General features: G+C 58.9%; 1 long non-coding RNA gene across 2 annotated transcripts in view; it reads right to left on the reverse strand.

The window, feature by feature from the left end:
- The window catches only part of LOC132393255 (uncharacterized), a 42,920-nt gene that overhangs the window by 24,063 nt on the left and 1,728 nt on the right, over positions 1 to 17,129 (reverse strand). The window lies entirely within an intron of this gene.

Raw genomic sequence — 17,129 nt, forward strand, 5'->3', positions numbered from 1 at the left:
CGCTACCTGCCCTGCATTCTGCGGGCGTTGGTCAATTGCAGGGCAAAGTGGTCCTCGTGTTGTTATACTGAGGCAGTGATTAGGGTTGTGCCAGTTGGTTCAAGAAACAAATGGTTGAAGGGGAGTAACACGTACAACACGCTGGAGGAACTCAGCAGGTCGGGCAGCATCCGTGGAAACGAGCAGTCAACGTTTCGGGCTATTCCTGAACCCGGTGGTGTGGGACTTCAGGCTTCTGTACCTCCTGCCCCATGGGAGCTGGGAGAAGGTGGCGTGCAGATGTTGCCTTCTTGAGGCAGGGACTCCTGTAGACACTACTGAGGTGTCCATGATGTATTGGGATGAGTCCGGCTCTCTGCAGTTTCTTACATTCCTGCGCATTTGAATTGCCGTTCGGCGACAAAGTGAACCTCCTTAACTTCAAGAGAAAGTAAAGATGCCGCTGCTTACTCCTTCGAGTGCATCCGTGTGCTGGGTCAGTTTGTCACCGAACACTCCAACAAACTTCTACAGATGTGCTGTTGGAAGTGTCCTGTCTGGTTCCATCACGGTCTGATGCGGCGAGTCGAATGTGCAGAAACTTGAGTAGCTGCAGAGAGTAGTGGACTCATCCCTCCACATCACGGACTCATCCCTCCACATCACGGACACGTCCCTCCACATCACGGACACATCCCTCCACACCACGGACACGTCCCTCCACATCACGGACACGTCCCTCCACATCACGGACACGTCCCTCCACACCACAACGGGCAAGTCCATCCAAACCACAACGGGCATGTCCCTCCACACCACAGACACGTCCCTCCACATCACGTACACGTCCCTCCACACCACAACGGGCATGTCCCTCCACACCACAACGGGCAAGTCCATCCAAACCACAACAGTCACGTCCCTCCACACCACGGACACGTCCCTCCACACCACAATGGGCAAGTCCCTCCACACCACAGACACGTCACTCCACACCACGGACACGTCCCTCCACACCACGGACACGTCCCTCCACACCACGGACACGTCCCTCCACACCACGGACTCATCCCTCCACATCACGGACTCATCCCTCCACATCACGGACACGTCCCTCCACATCACGGACTCATCCCTCCACACCACGGACACGTCCCTCCACATCACGGACACGTCCCTCCACACCACGGACACGTCCCTCCACACCACGGACACATCCCTCCACACCACGGACACGTCCCTCCACATCACGGACACGTCCCTCCACATCACGGACACGTCCCTCCACACCACAACGGGCAAGTCCATCCAAACCACAACGGGCATGTCCCTCCACACCACAGACACGTCCCTCCACATCACGTACACGTCCCTCCACACCACAACGGGCATGTCCCTCCACACCACAACGGGCAAGTCCATCCAAACCACAACAGTCACGTCCCTCCACACCACGGACACGTCCCTCCACACCACAATGGGCAAGTCCCTCCACACCACAGACACGTCACTCCACACCACGGACACGTCCCTCCACATCACGGACACGTCCCTCCACACCACGGACACGTCCCTCCACACCACGTACACGTCCCTCCACACCACGGACACGTCCCTCCACATCATGGACACGTCCCTCCACACCACGGACACGTCCCTCCACACCACAACGGGCAAGTCCATCCAAACCACAACGGGCATGTCCCTCCACACCACAGACACGTCCCTCCACATCACGTACACGTCCCTCCACACCACAACGGGCATGTCCCTCAACACCACAATGGGCATGTCCCTCCACACCACAGACACGTCACTCCACATCACGTACACGTCCCTCCACACCACGGACATGTCCCTCAACACAACGGGCATGTCCCTCCACACCACAATGGGCATGTCCCTCCAAACCACAACAGGCATGTCCCTCCAAACCACAACGGGCATGTCCCTCCAAACCACAATGGGCATGTCCCTCCACACCACAATGGGCATGTCCCTCCAAACCACAACGGGCTTGTCCCTCCACAACACAACAGTCACGTCCCTCCACACCACAACAGACACGTCCCTCCACACCACGGACACGTCCCTCCACACCACAACGGGCATGTCCCTCCACACCACAATGGGCATGTCCCTCCAAACCACAACAGGCATGTCCCTGCAAACCAGAATGGGCATGTCCCTCCACACCACAATGGGCATGTCCCTCCAAACCACAACGGGCATGTCCCTCCAAACCACAATGGGCATGTCCCTCCACACCACAATGGGCATGTCCCTCCAAACCACAACGGGCTTGTCCCTCCACAACACAACAGTCATGTCCCTCCACACCACAACAGACATGTCCCTCCACACCACGGACACGTCCCTCAACACCACAACGGGCATGTCCCTCCACACCACTACGGGCATGTCCCTCCAAACCACAACAGGCATGTCCCCCCAAACCACAATGGGCATGTCCCTCCACACCACAACAGTCACGTCCCTCCACAACACAACAGTCACGTCCCTCCACACCACAACGGGCATGTCCCTCCAAACCACAATGGGCATGTCCCTCCAAACCACAACGGGCATGTCCCTCCAAACCACAACGGGCATGTCCCTCCAAACCACAACGGGCTTGTCCCTCCAAACCACAACAGTCACGTCCCTCCACACCACAACAGACACGTCCCTCCACACCACAACGGGCATGTCCCTCCACACCACAATGGGCATGTCCCTCCAAACCACAATGGGCACGTCCCTCCACACCACGGACACGTCCCTCCACACCACAACAGACACGTCCCTCCACACCACAACGGGCATGTCCCTCCAAACCACAACGGGCTTGTCCCTCCACAACACAACAGTCACGTCCCTTCACACCACGGACACGTCCCTCCACACCACGGACACGTCCCTCCACACCACAACGGGCTTGTCCCTCCACACCACGGACACGTCCCTCCACACCACAACAATCACATCCCTCCACACCACAACAGTCACGTCACTCCACACCATGGACACGTCCCTCCACACCACAATGGGCATGTCCCTCCAAACCACAATGGGCATGTCCCTCCACACCACAACCGTCACGTCCCTCCACACCACGGACACGTCCCTCCACATCACGTACACGTCCCTCCACACCACGGACACGTCCCTCCACACCACAACAATCACATCCCTCCACACCACAACAGTCACGTCCCTCCACATCACAACAGTCACGTCCCTCCACAGCACAACAGTCACGTCCCTCCACACCACAACAGTCACGTCCCTCCACACCACGGACACGTTCCTCAACACCACAACGGGCATGTCCCTCCACACCACAATGGGCATGTCCCTCCAAACCACAACGGGCATGTCCCTCCAAACCACAACGGGCATGTCCCTCCAAACCACAATGGGCATGTCCCTCCACACCACAACGGGCATGTCCCTCCAAACCACAACGGGCATGTCCCTCCAAACCACAATGGGCATGTCCCTCCACACCACAACGGGCATGTCCCTCCACACCACAACGGGCATGTCCCTCCAAACCACAATGGGCATGTCCCTCCACACCACAACGGGCATGTCCCTCCAAACCACAACGGGCTTGTCCCTCCACAACACAACAGTCACGTCCCTCCACACCACAACAGACACGTCCCTCCACACCACAACGGGCATGTCCCTCCACACCACAATGGGCATGTCCCTCCAAACCACAATGGGCATGTCCCTCCACACCACGGACACGTCCCTCCACACCACAACAGACACGTCCCTCCACACCACAATGGGCATGTCCCTCCAAACCACAACAGGCTTGTCCCTCCACAACACAACAGTCACGTCCCTCCACACCACGGACACGTCCCTCCACACCACGGACACGTCCCTCCACACCACAACGGGCATGTCCCTCCAAACCACAACGGGCTTGTCCCTCCACAACACAACAGTCACGTCCCTCCACACCACGGACACGTCCCTCCACACCACAACAATCACATCCCTCCACACCACAACAGTCACGTCACTCCACACCATGGACACGTCCCTCCACACCACAATGGGCATGTCCCTCCACACCACAATGGGCATGTCCCTCCACACCACAATGGGCATGTCCCTCCACACCACAACGGGCATGTCCCTCCACACCACAATGGGCATGTCCCTCCACACCACAATGGGCATGTCCCTCCAAACCACAACGGGCATGTCCCTCCACACCACAATGGGCATGTCCCTCCACACCACAATGGGCATGTCCCTCCACACCACAGACACGTCCCTTCCACATCACGTACACGTCCCTCCACACCACAGACATGTCCCTCCACACCACGGACACGTCCCACCACACCACGGACACGTCCCTCAACACCACAACGGGCATGTCCCTCCACACCACAACAGTCACGTCCCTCCACACCACAACAGTCACGTCCCTCCACACCACGGACACGTCCCTCCACACCACAACGGGCATGTCCCTCCACACCACGGACACGTCCCTCCACACCACACCACAATGGGCATGTCCCTCCACACCACGGACACGTCCCTCCACACCACGGACACGTCCCTCCACAGCACAACGGTCACGTCCCTCCACAGCACAACAGGCATGTCCCTCCACACCACGGACACGTCCCTCCACAGCACAACGGTCACGTCCCTCCACACCACAACAGTCATGTCCCTCCACACCACGGACACGTCCCTCCACACCACAACAGGCATGTCCCTCCACACCACAACATGCATGTCCCTCCACACCACGGACACGTCCCTCCACACCACGACAGGCATGTCCCTCCACACCACGGACACGTCCCTCCACACCACAACAGTCACGTCCCTCCACACCACGGACACGTCCCTCCACACCACAACAGGCATGTCCCTCCACACCACGGACACGTCCCTCCACACCACAACAGTCACGTCCCTCCACACCACGGACACGTCCCTCCACACCACGGACACGTCCCTCCACACCACAACAGTCACGTCCCTCCACACCACGGACACGTCCCTCCACATCACAGACTCGTCCCTCCACATCACGGACTCATCCCTCCAAACCACAACGGGCATGTCGCTCCACAACACAACAGTCACGTCCCTCCACACCACGGACACGTCCCTCCACACCACAACAATCACATCCCTCCACACCACAACAGTCACGTCACTCCACACCATGGACACGTCCCTCCACACCACAATGGGCATGTCCCTCCAAACCACAACAGGCTTGTCCCTCCACAACCCAACAGTCACGTCCCTCCACACCACGGACACGTCCCTCCACACCACGGACACGTCCCTCCACACCACAACGGGCATGTCCCTCCAAACCACAACGGGCTTGTCCCTCCACAACACAACAGTCACGTCCCTCCACACCACGGACACGTCCCTCCACACCACAACAATCACATCCCTCCACACCACAACAGTCACGTCACTCCACACCATGGACACGTCCCTCCACACCACAATGGGCATGTCCCTCCACACCACAATGGGCATGTCCCTCCACACCACAATGGGCATGTCCCTCCACACCACAACGGGCATGTCCCTCCACACCACAATGGGCATGTCCCTCCACACCACAATGGGCATGTCCCTCCAAACCACAACGGGCATGTCCCTCCACACCACAATGGGCATGTCCCTCCACACCACAATGGGCATGTCCCTCCACACCACAGACACGTCCCTTCCACATCACGTACACGTCCCTCCACACCACAGACACGTCCCTCCACACCACGGACACGTCCCACCACACCACGGACACGTCCCTCAACACCACAACGGGCATGTCCCTCCACACCACAACAGTCACGTCCCTCCACACCACAACAGTCACGTCCCTCCATACCACGGACACGTCCCTCCACACCACAACGGGCATGTCCCTCCACACCACGGACACGTCCCTCCACACCACACCACAATGGGCATGTCCCTCCACACCACGGACACGTCCCTCCACACCACGGACACGTCCCTCCACAGCACAACGGTCACGTCCCTCCACAGCACAACAGGCATGTCCCTCCACACCACGGACACGTCCCTCCACAGCACAACGGTCACGTCCCTCCACACCACAACAGTCATGTCCCTCCACACCACGGACACGTCCCTCCACACCACAACAGGCATGTCCCTCCACACCACAACATGCATGTCCCTCCACACCACGGACACGTCCCTCCACACCACGACAGGCATGTCCCTCCACACCACGGACACGTCCCTCCACACCACAACAGTCACGTCCCTCCACACCACGGACACGTCCCTCCACACCACAACAGGCATGTCCCTCCACACCACGGACACGTCCCTCCACACCACAACAGTCACGTCCCTCCACACCACGGACACGTCCCTCCACACCACGGACACGTCCCTCCACACCACAACAGTCACGTCCCTCCACACCACGGACACGTCCCTCCACATCACGGACTCGTCCCTCCACATCACGGACTCATCCCTCCAAACCACAACGGGCATGTCGCTCCACAACACAACAGTCACGTCCCTCCACACCACGGACACGTCCCTCCACACCACGGACACGTCCCTCCACACCACAATGGGCACGTCCCTCCAAACCACAACGGGCACGTCCCTCCACACCACAACAGGCATGTCCCTCCACACCACAGACACGTCCCTCCACACCACGGACACGTCCCTCCACACCACAACAGGCATGTCCCTCCACACCACAGACACGTCCCTCCACATCACGTACACGTCCCTCCACACCACGGATACGTCCCTCAACACCACAACGGGCATGTCCCTCCAAACCACAACGGGCATGTCCCTCCAAACCAGAACGGGCATGTCCCTCCACACCACGGACACGTCCCTCTACACCACAACAGTCACATCCCTCCACACCACAACAGGCACGTCCCTCCACATCACGTACACGTCTCTCCAAACCACAACAGACACGTCCCTCCACACCACAACAGTCACGTCCCTCCACACCACAACAGACACGTCCCTCAACACCACAACGGGCATGTCCCTCCACACCACAACGGGCATGTCCCTCCACACCACAACGGGCATGTCCCTCCAAACCACAACGGGCATGTCCCTCCAAACCACAACGGGCATGTCCCTCCACACCACGGACACGTCCCTCTACACCACAACAGTCACATCCCTCCACACCACAACAGGCACGTCCCTCCACATCACGTACACGTCCCTCCACACCACAACAGACACGTCCCTCAACACCACAACGGGCATGTCCCTCCACACCACAATGGGCATGTCCCTCCAAACCACAACAGACACGTCCCTCAACACCACAACGGGCATGTCCCTCCACACCACAACGGGCATGTCCCTCCACACCACGGACACGTTCCTCCACACCACAACAGTCACGTCCCTCTACACCACAACAGTCACATCCCTCCACACCACAACGGGCATGTCCCTCCACACCACGGACACGTCCCTCCACACCACAACAGGCATGTCGCTCCACAACACAACAGTCACGTCCCTCCACACCACGTACACGTCCCTCCACACCACGGACACGTCCCTCCACACCACGGACACATCCCTCCACACCACGGACACGTCCCTCCACACCACGGACTCATCCCTCCAAACCACAACGGGCATGTCGCTCCACACCACAACAGTCACGTCCCTCCACACCACGGACACGTCCCTCCACACCACAACAGGCATGTCGCTCCACAACACAACAGTCACGTCCCTCCACACCACGTACACGTCCCTCCACACCACGGACACGTCCCTCCACACCACGTACACGTCCCTCCACACCACGGACACGTCCCTCCACATCATGGACACGTCCCTCCACACCACGGACACGTCCCTCCACACCACAACGGGCAAGTCCATCCAAACCACAACGGGCATGTCCCTCCAAACCACAATGGGCATGTCCCTCCACACCACAACGGGCATGTCCCTCCACACCACAACGGGCATGTCCCTCCAAACCACAATGGGCATGTCCCTCCACACCACAACGGGCATGTCCCTCCACACCACAACGGGCATGTCCCTCCAAACCACAACGGGCATGTCCCTCCAAACCACAATGGGCATGTCCCTCCACACCACAACGGGCATGTCCCTCCACACCACAACGGGCATGTCCCTCCAAACCACAATGGGCATGTCCCTCCACACCACAACGGGCATGTCCCTCCAAACCACAATGGGCTTGTCCCTCCACAACACAACAGTCACGTCCCTCCACACCACAACAGACACGTCCCTCCACACCACAACGGGCATGTCCCTCCACACCACAATGGGCATGTCCCTCCAAACCACAATGGGCATGTCCCTCCACACCACGGACACGTCCCTCCACACCACAACAGACACGTCCCTCCACACCACAATGGGCATGTCCCTCCAAACCACAACAGGCTTGTCCCTCCACAACACAACAGTCACGTCCCTCCACACCACGGACACGTCCCTCCACACCACGGACACGTCCCTCCACACCACAACGGGCATGTCCCTCCAAACCACAACGGGCTTGTCCCTCCACAACACAACAGTCACGTCCCTCCACACCACGGACACGTCCCTCCACACCACAACAATCACATCCCTCCACACCACAACAGTCACGTCACTCCACACCATGGACACGTCCCTCCACACCACAATGGGCATGTCCCTCCACACCACAATGGGCATGTCCCTCCACACCACAATGGGCATGTCCCTCCACACCACAACGGGCATGTCCCTCCACACCACAATGGGCATGTCCCTCCACACCACAATGGGCATGTCCCTCCAAACCACAACGGGCATGTCCCTCCACACCACAATGGGCATGTCCCTCCACACCACAATGGGCATGTCCCTCCACACCACAGACACGTCCCTTCCACATCACGTACACGTCCCTCCACACCACAGACACGTCCCTCCACACCACGGACACGTCCCACCACACCACGGACACGTCCCTCAACACCACAACGGGCATGTCCCTCCACACCACAACAGTCACGTCCCTCCACACCACAACAGTCACGTCCCTCCACAACACGGACACGTCCCTCCACACCACAACGGGCATGTCCCTCCACACCACGGACACGTCCCTCCACACCACACCACAATGGGCATGTCCCTCCACACCACGGACACGTCCCTCCACACCACGGACACGTCCCTCCACACCACGGACACGTCCCTCCACAGCACAACGGTCACGTCCCTCCACAGCACAACAGGCATGTCCCTCCACACCACGGACACGTCCCTCCACAGCACAACGGTCACGTCCCTCCACACCACAACAGTCATGTCCCTCCACACCACGGACACGTCCCTCCACACCACAACAGGCATGTCCCTCCACACCACAACATGCATGTCCCTCCACACCACGGACACGTCCCTCCACACCACGACAGGCATGTCCCTCCACACCACGGACACGTCCCTCCACACCACAACAGTCACGTCCCTCCACACCACGGACACGTCCCTCCACACCACAACAGGCATGTCCCTCCACACCACGGACACGTCCCTCCACACCACAACAGTCACGTCCCTCCACACCACGGACACGTCCCTCCACACCACGGACACGTCCCTCCACACCACAACAGTCACGTCCCTCCACACCACGGACACGTCCCTCCACATCACAGACTCGTCCCTCCACATCACGGACTCATCCCTCCAAACCACAACGGGCATGTCGCTCCACAACACAACAGTCACGTCCCTCCACACCACGGACACGTCCCTCCACACCACAACAATCACATCCCTCCACACCACAACAGTCACGTCACTCCACACCATGGACACGTCCCTCCACACCACAATGGGCATGTCCCTCCAAACCACAACAGGCTTGTCCCTCCACAACCCAACAGTCACGTCCCTCCACACCACGGACACGTCCCTCCACACCACAACGGGCATGTCCCTCCAAACCACAACGGGCTTGTCCCTCCACAACACAACAGTCACGTCCCTCCACACCACGGACACGTCCCTCCACACCACAACAATCACATCCCTCCACACCACAACAGTCACGTCACTCCACACCATGGACACGTCCCTCCACACCACAATGGGCATGTCCCTCCACACCACAATGGGCATGTCCCTCCACACCACAATGGGCATGTCCCTCCACACCACAACGGGCATGTCCCTCCACACCACAATGGGCATGTCCCTCCACACCACAATGGGCATGTCCCTCCAAACCACAACGGGCATGTCCCTCCACACCACAATGGGCATGTCCCTCCACACCACAATGGGCATGTCCCTCCACACCACAGACACGTCCCTTCCACATCACGTACACGTCCCTCCACACCACAGACACGTCCCTCCACACCACGGACACGTCCCACCACACCACGGACACGTCCCTCAACACCACAACGGGCATGTCCCTCCACACCACAACAGTCACGTCCCTCCACACCACAACAGTCACGTCCCTCCACACCACGGACACGTCCCTCCACACCACAACGGGCATGTCCCTCCACACCACGGACACGTCCCTCCACACCACACCACAATGGGCATGTCCCTCCACACCACGGACACGTCCCTCCACACCACGGACACGCCCCTCCACAGCACAACGGTCACGTCCCTCCACAGCACAACAGGCATGTCCCTCCACACCACGGACACGTCCCTCCACAGCACAACGGTCACGTCCCTCCACACCACAACAGTCATGTCCCTCCACACCACGGACACGTCCCTCCACACCACAACAGGCATGTCCCTCCACACCACAACATGCATGTCCCTCCACACCACGGACACGTCCCTCCACACCACGACAGGCATGTCCCTCCACACCACGGACACGTCCCTCCACACCACAACAGTCACGTCCCTCCACACCACGGACACGTCCCTCCACACCACAACAGGCATGTCCCTCCACACCACGGACACGTCCCTCCACACCACAACAGTCACGTCCCTCCACACCACGGACACGTCCCTCCACACCACGGACACGTCCCTCCACACCACAACAGTCACGTCCCTCCACACCACGGACACGTCCCTCCACATCACGGACTCGTCCCTCCACATCACGGACTCATCCCTCCAAACCACAACGGGCATGTCGCTCCACAACACAACAGTCACGTCCCTCCACACCACGGACACGTCCCTCCACACCACGGACACGTCCCTCCACACCACAATGGGCACGTCCCTCCAAACCACAACGGGCACGTCCCTCCACACCACAACAGGCATGTCCCTCCACACCACAGACACGTCCCTCCACACCACGGACACGTCCCTCCACACCACAACAGGCATGTCCCTCCACACCACAGACACGTCCCTCCACATCACGTACACGTCCCTCCACACCACGGATACGTCCCTCAACACCACAACGGGCATGTCCCTCCAAACCACAACGGGCATGTCCCTCCAAACCAGAACGGGCATGTCCCTCCACACCACGGACACGTCCCTCTACACCACAACAGTCACATCCCTCCACACCACAACAGGCACGTCCCTCCACATCACGTACACGTCCCTCCACACCACAACAGACACGTCCCTCAACACCACAACGGGCATGTCCCTCCACACCACAATGGGCATGTCCCTCCAAACCACAACAGACACGTCCCTCAACACCACAACGGGCATGTCCCTCCACACCACAACGGGCATGTCCCTCCACACCACGGACACGTTCCTCCACACCACAACAGTCACGTCCCTCTACACCACAACAGTCACATCCCTCCACACCACAACGGGCATGTCCCTCCACACCACGGACACGTCCCTCCACACCACAACAGGCATGTCGCTCCACAACACAACAGTCACGTCCCTCCACACCACGTACACGTCCCTCCACACCACGGACACGTCCCTCCACACCACGGACACATCCCTCCACACCACGGACACGTCCCTCCACACCACGGACTCATCCCTCCAAACCACAACGGGCATGTCGCTCCACACCACAACAGTCACGTCCCTCCACACCACGGACACGTCCCTCCACACCACAACAGGCATGTCGCTCCACAACACAACAGTCACGTCCCTCCACACCACGTACACGTCCCTCCACACCACGGATACGTCCCTCAACACCACAACGGGCATGTCCCTCCAAACCACAACGGGCATGTCCCTCCAAACCAGAACGGGCATGTCCCTCCACACCACGGACACGTCCCTCTACACCACAACAGTCACATCCCTCCACACCACAACAGGCACGTCCCTCCACATCACGTACACGTCTCTCCAAACCACAACAGACACGTCCCTCCACACCACAACAGTCACGTCCCTCCACACCACAACAGACACGTCCCTCAACACCACAACGGGCATGTCCCTCCACACCACAACGGGCATGTCCCTCCACACCACAACGGGCATGTCCCTCCAAACCACAACGGGCATGTCCCTCCAAACCACAACGGGCATGTCCCTCCACACCACGGACACGTCCCTCTACACCACAACAGTCACATCCCTCCACACCACAACAGGCACGTCCCTCCACATCACGTACACGTCCCTCCACACCACAACAGACACGTCCCTCAACACCACAACGGGCATGTCCCTCCACACCACAATGGGCATGTCCCTCCAAACCACAACAGACACGTCCCTCAACACCACAATGGGCATGTCCCTCCACACCACAACGGGCATGTCCCTCCACACCACGGACACGTTCCTCCACACCACAACAGTCACGTCCCTCTACACCACAACAGTCACATCCCTCCACACCACAACGGGCATGTCCCTCCACACCACGGACACGTCCCTCCACACCACAACAGGCATGTCGCTCCACAACACAACAGTCACGTCCCTCCACACCACGTACACGTCCCTCCACACCACGGACACGTCCCTCCACACCACGGACACGTCCCTCCACACCACGGACTCATCCCTCCAAACCACAACGGGCATGTCGCTCCACACCACAACAGTCACGTCCCTCCACACCACGGACACGTCCCTCCACACCACAACAGGCATGTCGCTCCACAACACAACAGTCACGTCCCTCCACACCACGTACACGTCCCTCCACACCACGGACACGTCCCTCCACACCACGGACACATCCCTCCACACCACGGACACGTCCCTCCACACCACGGACTCATCCCTCCAAACCACAACGGGCATGTCGCTCCACACCACAACAGTCACGTCCCTCCACACCACGGTCACGTCCCTCCACACCACGGACACGTCCCTCCACACCACAACAGTCACGTCCCTCCACACCACAACGGGCATGTCCCTCCAAACCACAACAGTCACGTCCCTCCACACCACGGACACGTCCCTCCACAGCACAACAGTCATGTCCCTCCACACCACGTACACATCCCTCCACACCACAATAGGCACGTCCCTCCACACCACGGACTCATCCCTCCAAACCACAACAGTCACGTCCCTCCACACCACGGACACGTCCCTCCACACCACGGACTCATCCCTCCAAACCACAACAGTCACGTCCCTCCACACCACAACGGGCATGTCCCTCCACAGCACAACAGTCACGTCCCTCCAAACCACAACGGGCATGTCCCTCCAAACCACAACAGTCACGTCCCTCCACACCACGTACACGTCCTTCCACACCACGGACACGTCCCTCAACACCACAATGGACACGTCCCTCCACGGCACAACAGTCATGTCCCTCCACACCACGTACACATCCCTCCATACCACGGACACGTCCCTCCAAACCACAATGGGCACGTCCCTCCAAACCACAACGGGCACGTCCCTCCACAGCACAACAGTCACGTCCCTCCACACCACGTACACATCCCTCCATACCACGGACACGTCCCTCCACACCACGTACACGTCCCTCCACACCACGGACATGTCCCTCCACACCACAACGGGCACGTCCCTCCACAGCACAACAGTCACGTCCCTCCACACCACGTACACATCCCTCCATACCACGGACACGTCCCTCCAAACCACAATGGGCACGTCCCTCCAAACCACAACGGGCACGTCCCTCCACAGCACAACAGTCACGTCCCTCCACACCACGTACACATCCCTCCATACCACGGACACGTCCCTCCACACCACGTACACGTCCCTCCACACCACGGACATGTCCCTCCACACCACAACGGACACGTCCCTCCACAGCACAACAGTCACGTCCCTCCACACCACGTACACATCCCTCCATACCACGTACACGTCCCTCCACACCACGGACACGTCCCTCAACACCACAACAGTCACGTCCCTCCACACCACAACAGTCACGTCCCTCCACACCACAATGGGCACGTCCCTCCACAGCACAACAGTCACGTCCCTCCACACCACGTACACGTCCCTCCACACCACGGACACGTCCCTCCAAACCAGAACGGGCTTGTCCTTCCACACCACAACAGTCACGTCCCTCCACACCACAACAGTCACGTCCCTCCACACCACAACGGGCACGTCCCTCCACACCACAATGGGCACGTCCCTCCACACCACAACAGTCACGTCCCTCCACAGCACAACAGTCACGTCCCTCCACACCACGTACACGTCCCTCCACACCACGGACACGTCCCTCCAAACCATTACGGGCATGTCCCTCCACACCACAACAGTCACGTCCCTCCACACCACAACAGTCACGTCCCTCCACACCACAACAGTCACGTCCCTCCACACCACAACCGTCACGTCCCTCCACACCGCAACGGGCATGTCCCTCCAAACCACAACGGGCATGTCCCTCCACACCACAACGGGCATGTCCCTCCAAACCACAATGGGCATGTCCCTCCAAACCACAACAGTCACGTCCCTCCAAACCACAACAGTCACGTCCCTCCACACCACAACAGTCACGTCCCTCCACACCACAACAGTCACGTCCCTCCACACCGCAATGGGCATGTCCCTCCAAACCACAACGGGCATGTCCCTCCAAACCACAACGGGCATGTCCCTCCACACCACGGACACGTCCCTCCACACCACAACAGGCATGTCCCTCCACACCACAACGGGCATGTCCCTCCAAACCACAACGGGCATGTCCCTCCACACCACGGACACGTCCCTCCACACCACAACAGGCATGTCCCTCCACACCACAACGGGCATGTCCCTCCAAACCACAACAGTCAGGTCCCTCCACACCACAACAGTCACGTCCCTCCACACCACGGACACGTCCCTCCACACCACAATGGGCATGTCCCTCCACACCACAACGGGCATGTCCCTCCAAACCACAACAGTCACGTCCCTCCACACCGCAATGGGCATGTCCCTCCAAACCACAACGGGCATGTCCCTCCAAACCACAACAGTCACGTCCCTCCACACCACAACAGACACGTCCCTCCACACCACAACAGTCACGTCCCTCCACACCACAACAGTCACGTCACTCCACACCACAACAGTCACGTCCCTCCACACCGCAATGGGCATGTCCCTCCAAACCACAACGGGCATGTCCCTCCACACCACAACGGGCATGTCCCTCCAAACCACAATGGGCATGTCCCTCCACACCACAACGGGCATGTCCCTCCAAACCACAATGGGCATGTCCCTCCACACCACAACAGTCACGTCCCTCCACACCACAACGGGCATGTCCCTCCAAACCACAATGGGCATGTCCCTCCACACCACAACGGGCATGTCCCTCCACACCACAACGGGCATGTCCCTCCAAACCACAATGGGCATGTCCCTCCACACCACAACAGTCACGTACCTCCAGACCACAACAGTCACGTCCCTCCACACCACAACGGGCATGTCCCTCCAAACCACAACGGGCATGTCCCTCCACACCACAACGGGCATGTCCCTCCAAACCACAATGGGCATGTCCCTCCACACCACAACAGTCACGTCCCTCCACATCACGGACACGTCCCTCCACACCACAACGGGCATGTCCCTCCACATCACGGACACATCCCTCCATACCACAACAGTTACGTCCCTCCACACCATCGGGAGTCTAACATGAGCTTATGTGTTTGGATTGCATCTGTGTGCTGGATCCGGGACAGGGCACCCGTTACGTTCACGCTCAGCAGTCGATTGTGAAAAACGTGCCTGCCCACCTGTCACAAAATGTAAACCTCAGTGCACAAGCACAGCACTCCCAGCTGGAGTGCAAAGGCACTGGAGTAGTGGCCGTAGGCTCCACGTGCTCACTCGCACACTCGAACCACAACCTCTGTTTTTGTCTTAGTGTGATCGCGGACAGGTCGCTGGTGTGGGACTGATCCACCTCTGAGAAGGAGAAGACCATGGCCCGTGTACTAATGTCTGTCCTGATGTGTCTGTGTCAATAACGTCGGCAAAACCTCCAATGTAAACCACAGGTGAACAGCTCGCCGCTTGTGAAGTGGTGTAGCATCACAGTGGTAGTGTGTAAAATAAAGTGAGTGTCACTGCAGTGTGATAGAGTGCGTGCCTTTGTACTAGTATAAAGTCACTATAGTTTTGTGCGTGGTTTCAGAGTCATTAAGGTAGTGTGTCTCCTTGTAGTGGTGTAATGTCAGTGCAGTGCTGTATGCCTGCCTGTAGTTGTGTGTTTCTCTCTCTTATACTCTATGGTACCATGTGTTAACTGAGTTGGTGTAAAGTCACCCGGGCAATGTGTGCCTCACCGTAGTGTTGTACTCAATGTCTCTCTGTAATAGTGTAAACTCACAGCTGTAGTTTGTGTCGCCATGTAGTGTGGTCGTGGTAGTTTCGACTGGGGAAGTTGTCCCTCAACCAGCATGTGTGTGACATTTGCCATTTGTTGGAATTTGCCAGACAAAAAATGGCAGCAGCTTTTTGCTACGTGGTAGAGGGATGTGGAAGTGGGCCTGGGTAGGATGGTCATGGTCATCCTGTAGCGGTGTAAAATAATAGCAGTTCTGGGTGTTTACCTGTAATGTGAAATGTTACTGCATTTATGTGGGTCTCCCTTTAGTAGTGAAATTCACTACCATAGTGTGGACCTCTAGTGGTTGTGCATG

Source organism: Hypanus sabinus, chromosome 1 (assembly GCF_030144855.1).
Source record: "Hypanus sabinus isolate sHypSab1 chromosome 1, sHypSab1.hap1, whole genome shotgun sequence".
In the NCBI taxonomy this organism is placed as follows: domain Eukaryota; kingdom Metazoa; phylum Chordata; class Chondrichthyes; order Myliobatiformes; family Dasyatidae; genus Hypanus; species Hypanus sabinus.